Raw genomic sequence first — 12,606 nt, forward strand, 5'->3', positions numbered from 1 at the left:
AGGCCTTCCTAGAAGGAGATGACAATCATTCATATTTGAAATTTCACGCATTACTTTATCACTATATTCTCCAATTTGAAACTCACCACAACATTTCTCATTTACTAAATTTTTTTGCTCCTTATTTATCCAAGAAACCTTATAGGGACTTGGGTGTGGGATTCTCTTTAAACCTATTTTATTTACCATCTTAGTAGAGGCTAAATTTTTAGTAGAGCCTAAATCAAGAATCACTTTACATACATTCCCTTTCAACTTCTAGGTTTTCTTGAAGATAGACTTCCTTTGTGGAGGTTCCTTGTTGCGTGGCATCAAGAGTGACCTATTGAACATTAGGCTCTCTCCACTTTCTGGCCCTGCATGTTCTGAAGAAGATGCAACAATATGGAATGAAGTTGTACTTTGAAAATCCTCATCTTGGATCAATTGAATCCTTCTTTCTCCTTGGTTGGTTGCACCTATCTTTTCTAGACATCTTAAGGATTGATGTCCAACCTAATTACAAGAGAAGCATCTTCCAGTGAACACACTTGTTCCTCTTCCTCCAAATCTACCTCTTGGACTTGGTCTTCTACCCCTAAAGGAACCTCTACTACTATTATCACCTTATGTTCCTTGACTACTGCTAACCTCTCCTAGGTGTTTTGGGTAGTTTCCTTTTCCATTAAATCCACCTCTTCCCCTAAAAGTGTTTCATCTTCCTCTATTATTTTTTTCACCTTTTCTCTTTTTCTTTTACTCAATCCTTAGGGAAAGTTCATAACACTTATGGATTGATTCCAATAATATTATGGTTAGTTCATCTTGTATATTATACCTAAGCCCATGTACCTTGCAAGTTTTTTTCTTTTAATTTTTATAGAATTTAGACCTAGGAGTCAAGATATGAAATTCTTTAGTGTAGGTACTTACATCCATGTCCTTCTACTTAAGATTATGTAGTCCCTTGTGGAGCATCACTTCATAATCCTTAGGGAGAAATTGCTTCATAATTTTTGCCATCATTCTCTTCCATGTGGCAATAGGTTGTTTCTCTTCTTCTATCCTTTTATTGTGGAAGAAATTCCACCAACTTATGGCTGGACCTTTCAACTTGGCTTTTTTCAATCCTTACCCTCTGATTTGCAAGTACCTCAACAACCTCAAAGTGGTTTTAAAGTGCTTCCAACCACTCCATACATGCTTCTAGTTCCAACTTCCCATCAAACATGGGTAAGTCTCCCTTATATTTCCTTCCTACCCTCTAGAGGGCTGCTACCATGATCCTTTGATCTTCAAACATGTTAGGCAATTTATCTTCATCTTCCACTTCTTCTTCCTCAAACTCCTCATGGTCTCCTTTTCATACTTTCCTCTTCAACTTCTCAATTTCTCTCCTCATTGTCCTATTCTCTTCTCTAATTGCCCTACTCTCAACCATTTTTCTTTTCTCTATTTTTTCTAGCTCAATGTTGGTTATCCTCAAAGGGATATCTTTTCCTTTTGTCATCTTGTTTTCCCAAATAAATTCTTAGTGGCTTTGATACCACTTGATGCAAAGATCAACAACAAAAGGTAAGTGAGACCAAAATCTTCAATACTTTTAAGGTATCTCTACCTTATCCACTCTTCTAGCCCATAATGACTCGTTTTAATGACCTTTCAAATAACCACAGACTTCTAATCAATTTTTTAAATTTCAAAACAACTTCCCCCTTAGTGATTTTAGGAATCAACTATGAAAAATGGGCACAAATTGGGAAACGGTCATCAATCTATTACTTGGACCAAACTAACACTTGGAACATTCAAAAGGACCTTCAAGGATCACATTTTCACTAAATTTTGGCTTCCCCAAATTCCTGTATACAAAATTTCTCTTAAGAGGCCTAATTCTTCTTATAGCCCTCTTATTGATTTTCGGACAGCAACTCAATATTTTCTTATAGAACTTGGTTAACAAATTAGGGTTGTAGATGCTATTTTGGTGTTGGAACTATAAGAGGAGTAACTAAGAGGGGAGTGGTGAATCATTTACAACAAAAATAAATCTCAGATCCCTTAGATGTCAGCACAAATCAAAACTAAACTCTATTGAAATTAAAAATGTTGTTGTAACTCGGTTAGCACTAAATCACTCGGCAAACACTAAGAATCTCTGACACTTGGAAATTACTAAAATAAATTATTTTTAAGTTGTTTGATGTTATTAACCTTAATAAAGTGATTTGGAGAATAGAAATCCAACAACATGAACACATGTGACACTATGATTTAACATGGAAACCCAATTTGGGAAAAACAACCAATTGCAACTAGTTACTATTTTTCACTCTTTTAAAGTGAGCCCTATAAGGAGCCAACCCTGCTAAAGGTTAAAAACCACACTGTTAGATGTGACCCTATTAAAGGATTTAATCACCCTGTTTGGAGTGTCCTTGTTAGAGGTCTTTAGACACTTCGATTTAGAAATGTCACCTTGTTAAAGAATTTGGCAAATAGTTGTTAAGATAACTCTATTAAGAGAATTGATAAACTGCTACAATTATTAGATAGTAAAAATGATATGACCTAATTGTTGATGCAACTGTATTGCTCTTCAAACACTTCAATTTAGAAATGTCACCTTGTTAAAGAATTTGGCAAATAGCTATTAAGATAACTATGTTAAGAGAATTGATATACAACTACAATTATTAGATAGTAAAAATGATATGACCTGATTGCTAATGCAACTGTATTGCTGATTTCATATCTTTGTTCTGCCTTGAATAGTTGATCCTTCTTGATTAGATAAAATTTTGTATCTTGGTCCACTTTAGATACTCTATTATCCTTCCAATTTGCTTCCTTGGTTTATCTTTTTAATCCCATGGTTTTATCCTAGTCAAGTTGGATTAAATACACTTACAAATATTCAATATTATCCCTTAAATCAGCTAGACTTGACAAATAAATTCAACAAACTAAATATGTTGACTTAAGAAAATCCTTCATTAACTGACCCAACTTGGTCAACAATAACTCAGAAAAGACTTTCTTCAGACTTCCTTTGTTAACAGTGTGAACTCGATTAACACTACATCCTGAACTAGATTCCTTTGGTAACTGAGTGAGCTTGGTTAACATTGGTTTCATGCTAACTTTTCTTTGACATTTGAGTGAAATTAGTAGAAATTTTTTCCCTACAAACTTCCTTTGGTGCTTGAGTTAACTTGGCAGATGTTGTCTTGGAACATGATTACCTTTGGAATGCTTAACAAACACTAGAAACTATCTTCACTGCCCAAATGAGCTCAATAGACACTGACTGATAAAGACTTAACATTTTGTGTAACATCAAAGAAAATATATAATCAAAAAAAAAATTTCAACATTTGGAAGCTACATCAATCCCCCAAATACCAACTTCCCAACCTACTCCTACACCCCTAAACTCATACAAGCCTCATAAACCTAATTGGCCAAATTAAACATGGAACAGTTGGAAATGAACAAATATGGGTACCTAGGTTTGGATTATTTGTTTAGAAGGTCTTAGCTAACTTATTTCACCATGAAATGACCATTCACCAAGTTCTATGGCCCCATTTTGAGCCCTATCCTCAAAATCAATAATTTCTTGATCGAATACTTGCAAATATTCAGCCTAGGGAGCATTCATATGACCCTTAGATCTCTTGAGAAAAATATACCACTTAGGAATCTTAAATTACATACCCTGACCTATAAAAATTTTAGAAGACCATGAAAAACCAATCGTGCAATTGCATGCTAGGGCCAAATCTTCATTGAAACCCTCAATTTCAGGGTTTGCTGACCCACTTCATAGTAAAATAACTATAACTTGATTCAAACTTAACCAATAAAGATGAAATCAAATGAATTAGAAACAATATTTATAGACCTATCAATTCATGCAACTAGATTCAACCTCCTAATCCATATAGTTTCATACAGCCAATAAATGCTTAGAAAATCTATTTATTCCTTATTAAAAAAACTACTTGAACGTACACCACATCACACCTCTGATTTCCTTGAGGATTTTAGGATTTGAATACATAATTCCAACTAATATTTGGATGGTTAGAATAGATAGAAGACAAGTTGCAAATTTTTAGCAAAACTTGTCAAAAACTTGTCAGCAATTATTGTTGCAAGAAGAAAAATTTCAGCTATTCCCTCCTAGGACTTAACTACTTGGAAATTTCCAATTCTTAGGATCCTAATAGGATGTAATTACTCATAAAATACTCCAAGAGTCATGTTATTATCCAAAACAAGAAAAATTCAAGATCCTTAAGACTAAGTGAAGTTAGGTTTATATAGTCACCTTAATTTGCTTGACCATACAATAGGATCATCCTTATTACAAACAAACATAAACCATCATTACTAAGTGAGGTGGATCATCACCCCATGTCTTCCATCATGAACCTTCTTATATATTATCTAATGACCTATCAAGTCACCTAGATGCCTTGCACCAAGAAGTCATCAGTCAAACTAGAGATGGTGCACAACCATGAAAGGAAGTAGTGTACATCTACAAAGAAGAAAACCCTAAGGGCAAGAAGAAGTGGGAGACTATAGAAGTAGAAGAGGCACAACCCAAATTTCCTCCTATTAAAATATAAGCTTCCTTGTTAGTCACTAAATGGATTAGAACAAATAAATTAGTAGTCAGAGTGAAGAGGAGGAGATTGAAGAAGAAGAGTACTCCTTTCCCTTTGATTCCTGAGACTGTCATGGAGGTTGAAGAGAAGGGCTAGAAACAAAAGGATGAAATTAAATATCTTCCTTTGAATAAGATGACCTATTTAGCTAGGTTACTAAAGAAGAAAGAATAAGAAGTTCAACACAGATACCCCTAGTATCCCAAGAACAACTGATCCAAATTGAAGAATCTCTAGATCAAGAACAAGAAAGATTGACTGGGTCTACACTAGGGGAGGGGTCATATTAGTTTGAGCTTACTGAATCCAAATTAATGCCCATGGTGACCCATTTAGAGGAGGGATAATTAAGGTATACACCTTCCAGGAGTCATTAGGTGATGGTTGAACTAAAGTACCTCTACTCTGACATGGTCTAAGCAAGATTCCTCTCTACCTTTGAAAAAGATAGAAACACAACCTTCACTACCGCCAGAAAGATATCACACCCTTGCCTCCTCTAGTCATAGAGAAATAGTGTCTGACTATAAAAGAGGAGGTATACATAGTGCACCATACAGAGGGAGCTTCTAAAGGAAAAATTATTGCATCAAAAGAGATAGCTCCACCTATAGAAAAACCACCCTCTTCCTCTCCTAGAACCATAATGACTACCCTCATGGTGGAACAACTGAGAGAGTAGAAGATCCTAGAGAGGGTATATAAATGAAAGGGGCCAACATCAAATGATGACTTTGTCCTATGGTTGGTATATGTCTTCGATGGGCACTACTTCATCTTGGCTAAAACAAGAGGTAGAGACATAACAAGGAGGTATGTAAAGACCCCTAAGGAAGGAATGACAGTTTTAACACAGGCAATGAAGCCAAAAGTGCTTATTTTATAGAACCTAAAATAGTTGGGCTTCATCATAAAGAATAAACATCAAGATTTGGTGGCACAAATAGCCATTCCTCCTCTATATGCAGATTTGGAAACCATTACCACTCAGAACTAGCAAATGCATGAGGTCATTTTCGGAAGGCCACTAGGGATATGGCCAAAACTTTGACAACTATGGGCCTTAAACATGTGTTTCACCATTTATTCCAAGGAAAAGAGGAACTTCAAGTTTTGAGAAAGAAGAATGACGTTTTATGGGATTTTTTGAAAGAGGTAGCTAGTCCCATTAACATTGAGATTGCTTTATCGACTTCCCTCAAGAAATAAGCAGCCCCAAAACTAAGTGATTCATTTTTTGATGCATATAAGAGATGAAATTTTAGTTTTGAAGAGAAAGGATTAGAGATAATAGAGTCAAATATGCATCTATTACATAGGACACAAAATAATGTAGAGAAGCCAACAACTTTGATCAATCAAAATTTTGGGTTAATGGACAAGGTGTCCATTTGGACTAATGATCTCAAAGAGCTTTAGACAATAAAAGGGTAGAGATATCAAACATTGCTAGGTGTGTATACTGGAGAACAACTAGAAAAGATTGATGATTGGATTGAGAAGATATAGGCTGGGAATAAGATTAAGTTATCTCTATATGAAGATATATAAGAGATGTGGGGTGGGACTCAAGCCCAAATTTTGGAAGCAGATAAATATTAGAGTGCAAATAGCTTGGATAATTTTGATGTCAAATCTAGAATGTGTATATGCTTGATGGAAATAGATGTGCAACAACTCTGAGAATATTTTGAGTTAGTGCCCTCCGAGGATGATGCTCGGCAAATATTTAAAGCTGAGGAGACACTAAAAGAGCTAGATTCCAAATTGGATGATTTTGTAGAAGTATGATAGGAGGTTCATGATTTTTATAGGGAAATAAGGGACAAATATCAAGCCTTGAATTTTCCAAATCCCTAAGAGATCATTTCAACCATCCAAAAATTCAAGGCAGCCCATCTAGAAAACATTTTGGTCGAAAATCAACAAGACCTAGATGTTCGAAATTAAGATTTTCAGAATTTAAAAAGTCCTACTAGTTTTGATTTGGAGACCCTTAAAGGTGCACAGGTGCATGATTCCACATTATGAAGTTTTGGTGGAGGAATAAATTTTTTCTCCAAAGGTGCCAAGGTGCACAACTTCCCAAGGTAAGCATGTACAATAATATCTAAACACCTTTAGTTGCATAGACAATTAACTACTAGTTCCAATTTTGAGGCATTTTCATGCACCAAAAATGTGTTTTTGTGCTTTGGACAATAGTTTAACTGGTAGAAACACATGAAGGTTGATTTCTCATGTTTAGAAGCTCAAGTTCTATTTATAGTCTTTTTTCTTTTTATTTCCTTCTTCTATGTCAATTTAAAGTCATTATAAAGGATCATACACCATGTAATGAATAAAATAAAGAGTGCAGGCCTACTTAGCACCTAGTTAGGAGTCAATTTGTACATAATTTTCATAAAATTAGTGTTTTTAGCATGCTTTTTGTAAGGAAAAAGACCTAGATCTAAAAATTTCATGAAGGATGGGGTTTCTTATATACACAGAGATATAATATGTACTCAAGGACAATATTTTGATGCAATAAAGCTATGCTATTGGTGCTTTCATTTTGTGTATAGTGTTTCTTGTTGGAATATGTGTTTCCTTTATGAATTTCATGTTCATGAGTATCAATTAGACCAATTGTCTTATATTTTTCTAATTCTTGTTCAATCAATTAGTTGTGGTGTTTGTCATATTTGTTAGCAAATTTATCTGTTGTGACAAACTAGAGAAAAAAAGAGTCTACAAGTTTTGTATAGTATTTTGTCTTATGTGCAGAGACTTTCTATAGCTATATAATTTAGTGAAATACAAAATATCATTAGGTTTCCATTAGATCCTTCAATGATTGTATTAGTATAAATCTTTGCTGATGTTATGCTCCTAATTTCATTGGTTTATTTCTTGATCATTTTGAAAATATAATTCAAAGAAGCATTGTTACTATGAATTATGTCCATTAGGAATTTCATTTTCCAGTAATGCTCTTTACTTTCTTGTTACCCTATCTCAATAATTTCCTATGAATGCATGGTTAGAATAGGAATTCAAATAGCTTAATTGTTAGAATTTCTATTCATCAAAAAATCAAAAAACACAAAAAATAAATATTGGCTTGTGGTCATGTATTTTTCCCAAGCTTTGAAAAATTTATAGATACTACCAAAGGCCTCCTTGTGAATAGACACATTTAACTTCAATTGAGCTACCTAGTAAGTTGAAAAATAGTCATCTAGAACCTTGGAGTTAGTTAACTTGATGATGTTTTCAAGAGAGAGATTCGTAAGAATTTTTGTTATTGTCACCATGCAAAACAACTACTAAACATGATGCAGGTGCATCCTTGGACTATTTGCAATCTTGCATAACCCAAAAAAATTGTTTTGTTTTTTGTTTTACAATTATTTGTCTGCTAGTTTGTTTTGACAAAATCTTGTTTTTAATTTTTAGGTTTTGCAAGATTGACTTAATATTAGGGTAATATCATGGATCATTACCCTAAGTGCACATAATCCTATGTGACAAATTGGTGGAAATTATGCTCTTTCTTCATGGGTGATGTTTCCTATGTTTCTCTGCATATGATTCTTGGTATTTAATTTAGCATGGTTGTATATTTAAGAGTCATCTTACATGCTCTTGGATCTAGGTGGTTGGTTAATGTATGGACCTATACCTTAGGTTGCATAATCTTTTCTCACTTATTATGTATATGGTCATTAATTATTTGAGGATCGATCTTATAATATAATACATGTTTCCTATATTGGAGATTGTGAACTGTCGAATTGCATGTCTTGATGGCTATATATGTAATGTCCTTGAAAATGGGGTATGTAGTGTTACTCATGAACAAGAAGATAGATCTTGGATAGAAAACTTTGGTTTGTAATCAAGAATGTAATTGGCCCTACTCAAGAAGGCCTTACATCTTGTCATGTTGTTTGGTAAATAATATAGCTGATCATGCGAGTATATTTTATCATGCAAGTTGTCTTATGGATGGTGAAAATTTGATGTAATTAAAAATCTATTGATAAGAAAGTGTTTTCCTGCAATTATATCATGTGTATTTCTGCTATATTCTATTTGTTGGGGATTTGGTCATCTCCTTTGAAGTCTCACCTATCATGTATTACATCAGAATGGTATCAAAGCTAGTTGTTGATCTAGTTGATCTTATTAGAGCCTAAGGTTGATCTTGTTAGTGATGTGTCAGATAGTGATTGGATCTAATAATTGTTGATTATATCTTTGGTAAGCTTGAAAATCTTATGAAGACTTGAAATCTTTGATTATGAGGTCAAAAATTAAAGTTTTGGCTCATATTTAAAGAGGACTTGTTCAAGTTTGTTTAGAATGCTATTACAAGCCTATTGATCCTTTTTGGTGGATAGATTTCTAAAATTTGAGGTAGTTTCACCTTGTTGAAAGTCAATATGCCACCAAAAAGAATGAACCCTAGGAGGCTAGAGAACATGTTTAAAGAATTCAAGGCTCAGATGAGGAATGAAACCATAAATGTCTTGAATGGATTGAGAAAGAAACTTGAAGATGAAGAAGAATATTTTGAAGTTGTTGAAGATCCTAAAGTATCTGAAGTAGATATGCCTATAGAAGAAGAAATATTGCTGAAAGTTATGGCATAAATGAGTAAGAGTCATAGAATGGTAGTTTCAATTTAGTCTAGTTCTTTAGATCCTAAGGAATTGATAGATTGGATTAATGAACTTGAGGATTATTTTGAGCTTTAAAATATTGTAGATCCATAGAGAATTAGGCTAGCACAAACTAAGTTGAAAGTTCATGTTGCCTTATGTTGGAAAGAACTACAAAAGTTAGAGAAGACAATGATGAACCTAAGATTACTAGATGGAATGTTAGCATGAATGTTGATGGTAGTCCTTTGGGGGAGTATCCTAAGAATTTCTAGAGCATGTGGGAGATTGTTAGCATAATTGAAATGTTGCATTCATGACTATGTTTGTCATTGATGTCAACATAGTAGTATTTCTATGAAGACTGGTAGCATAGTAGACAGAGAATGAGTTTATACAAATAGAGAATTAATGATCAAGTCAAGCATGGTTAAGGATGTATTCTACATGGTTTCTTGTGATGAGGTTAAGTACGTATCAAGTAACTCAAAGACATGTAGAAGATATGCTTGATTTATAGAGAACGGTCTACAAATAGAGTTCTTAAGATGTAGTTTCTGATGATTGATTTGTATCTCTTTACTAAGATAGAATTGTGATATGCATAGTTAGATAGTGATAATAGAGAACTTGGTGATCCTAAAGTATCTAAAGTGGATATGCCTATAGAAGAAGAAATATTGCTGAAAGTTATGGCACAAATGAGTAAGAGTCATAGAATGGAAGTTTCAATTTAGTCTAGTTCTTTAGATCCTAAGGAATTGATAGATTGGATAAATGAACTTGAGGATTATTTTCAGCTTTAAAATATTGTAGATACATAGAGAATTAGGCTAGCACAAGCTAGGTTAAAGGTTCATGTTGCATTATGTTGGAATGAACTACAAAAAGTTAGAGAAGACACTGATGAACCTAAGATTGGTAGATGGAAATGTTAGCATGAATGTTCATGGTAGTCCTTTGGGGGAGTATCCTAAGAATTTCTAGAGCATGTGGAAGATTTTTAGCATGATTGACATGTTGCATTCATGACTATGTTTTTCATTGATGTCAACATAGTAGCATTTTTTGTGAAGACTGGTAGAATAGCAAACAGAGAATGAGTTTGTATAGATAGAGAATTGATGATCAGGTCAAGTGTGATTAAGGATGTATTCTACATAATGTCTTGATGAAAAGGTTAAATGTGCATCAAGTAAGTGAAATACATGTAGAAGATATGCTTGATTTACAAAGAACAATCTACAAACAGAGTTCTTAAGAAGTAGTTTCTGATGATTGATTTGTATCTCTCTACTAAGATAGAATCATGATATACATAGTTAGATAGTGACAATAGACAACTTGATGATGATGTCACTAAGTACACAGAGTCTATATTTTTACTTGTGAGTAGTTGTAAAGATTGTGAGCCAATAGTGTTGTGTAATTGTGAATAAATTAATTATCTTAATGTGTCCATATTATAATTTTTGGGAAAGCCGCAAGGCCCACTCAAGAATTTTTTTAAGGATATGGTATAAAGGAAGGTTATTTTCCCTTTGATGAAGAATATAATTAAAGTGTGACACTTAAAGTATTTAGTAAGTGTGAGTAATTGATCCAATGAATTATTGGATGTGAAGTTGGCAATCTAGTATCAAGATATGAAGAAAAAGTCTAGTTGAAAGGACATAGGAGGAGGAAGTACAAGAAGAATTTGTTTCTATTAATCTCCAAGGGATAATACAGAGATTAGTTGGATAGTGAGTTCAGTGATCTTGCCCTTGAAGTTGTTTGGACAATGGATCCATCTACCTTCTATAAATCTTAACAAGGTTGGAATCTCCTAATAGGGGTTTAAAGTCTCCTAATAGGGACTAATATGTAATGAATGTACTTCATTGGCTCTTAACATAGTCCATCCTCTAACAAGGAACATTTATATTAGTACATCATTTTGTGGATACCATCCCCACTAGGGTTTTCCCTCTAATCAAGGGATTCCCTAGTTAATATATCTAGGGTTATTATGTATGAGTATCTTGTTATGGTTATTGATTATATTGCTCATATGGTTAAGGATTAATAAGGTTGATAATTGTTATAATAGTTGTATAATTGATTCACCCGCCTCTTAGTTCTATTGGTGGACTTCACTTTCTAATAGGAAACCCATGGTTACTAGATTGAAGGCTAAATTCATCCTTGAAGACTATGAACTTGAACTATTTAGAAAAGTATAGAATCTAAAGTAGAAAGATATGACTGTGAAAGATTATACTAAGGAATTATACAAAATAAAATTCAAATATTGAAATTGTGAATCTTCTAAGGAAAAGGTTGCAAGGTATGTTAATGGTTTGAAATTCAATTTTCAAGATGAATTGAGTATGTTGAAACTTACTTTATTTTAAGATGCTTATTAGTATGCATTAAAAGATGAAGACAAATTGGGAAGAAAGAATGGTAAGAAAGTTACTAAAGTTTATAGGTGTATTCAACTTTTTTCTGAAAAGAAGTTTGTTTTCAAAGGTACTTCTTTGAAATGTGGTAAGGATGGACACCAAGCTTTTGAATGTCCTAATGTAAAAGTAAACAAATAGAACTTGGTAGCACAAGAAGAATAGAAAGTGGAATCTTCTAATGTTGATTTATTTGGCTTCATGAAAATTTTAAGTATCTCTTTTGATGAGGAGAACCATCTTGGAAAGACATGGAGTTGAACCAATGCAAAGAAGGAACTTATTCTGAACTATTTGTAAGTCTAGTGGTAAATGTTTTAAAGTTATTATAGATGGATGAATTCATGATAATATTGTTTCTAAAGAGATGGTTAGGAAAATTGGTTTACAAAGATTGAAACATGCTACTCCTTATGGTATCATTTGGTTTTGAGATGACCATTGGGTGTTGGAAACAAGCTATGAAGGAAGAACTTGATCAAATAGAAAAGAAAAACATGTAGTCACTAGTTCCTAGACCTAAGGACAAAAATACTATTGAAACTAAGTGGTTATTTAGGAATAAGTTGAATGAAAGTGGTGAAGAGATCATAAATAAGGCAAGATTGGTTTGAAAGGGACATGCAGAGGAGTACTAATTGGATCATGGAGAAATAGTTTCCCCAGTACCAGACTTTAGGGAGTAAGAATATTACAAGCATATTCATCCAATAAAGGTTTCAAAGTCTATTATATGGATGTCAAATCAACATTTCTAAATGGAGTGTTGGAGGAAGAAATGTGCATTGAGAAACTTGAAAGTTTTATTTATAGAACAAGGAAAGGATCTAGTATGTAAATTGCATAAATCTTTAT

The sequence above is a fragment of the Cupressus sempervirens genome, chromosome 6 (assembly GCF_028749045.1).
Source record: "Cupressus sempervirens isolate cs-2001-9-10 chromosome 6, ASM2874904v1, whole genome shotgun sequence".
NCBI lineage: Eukaryota > Viridiplantae > Streptophyta > Pinopsida > Cupressales > Cupressaceae > Cupressus > Cupressus sempervirens.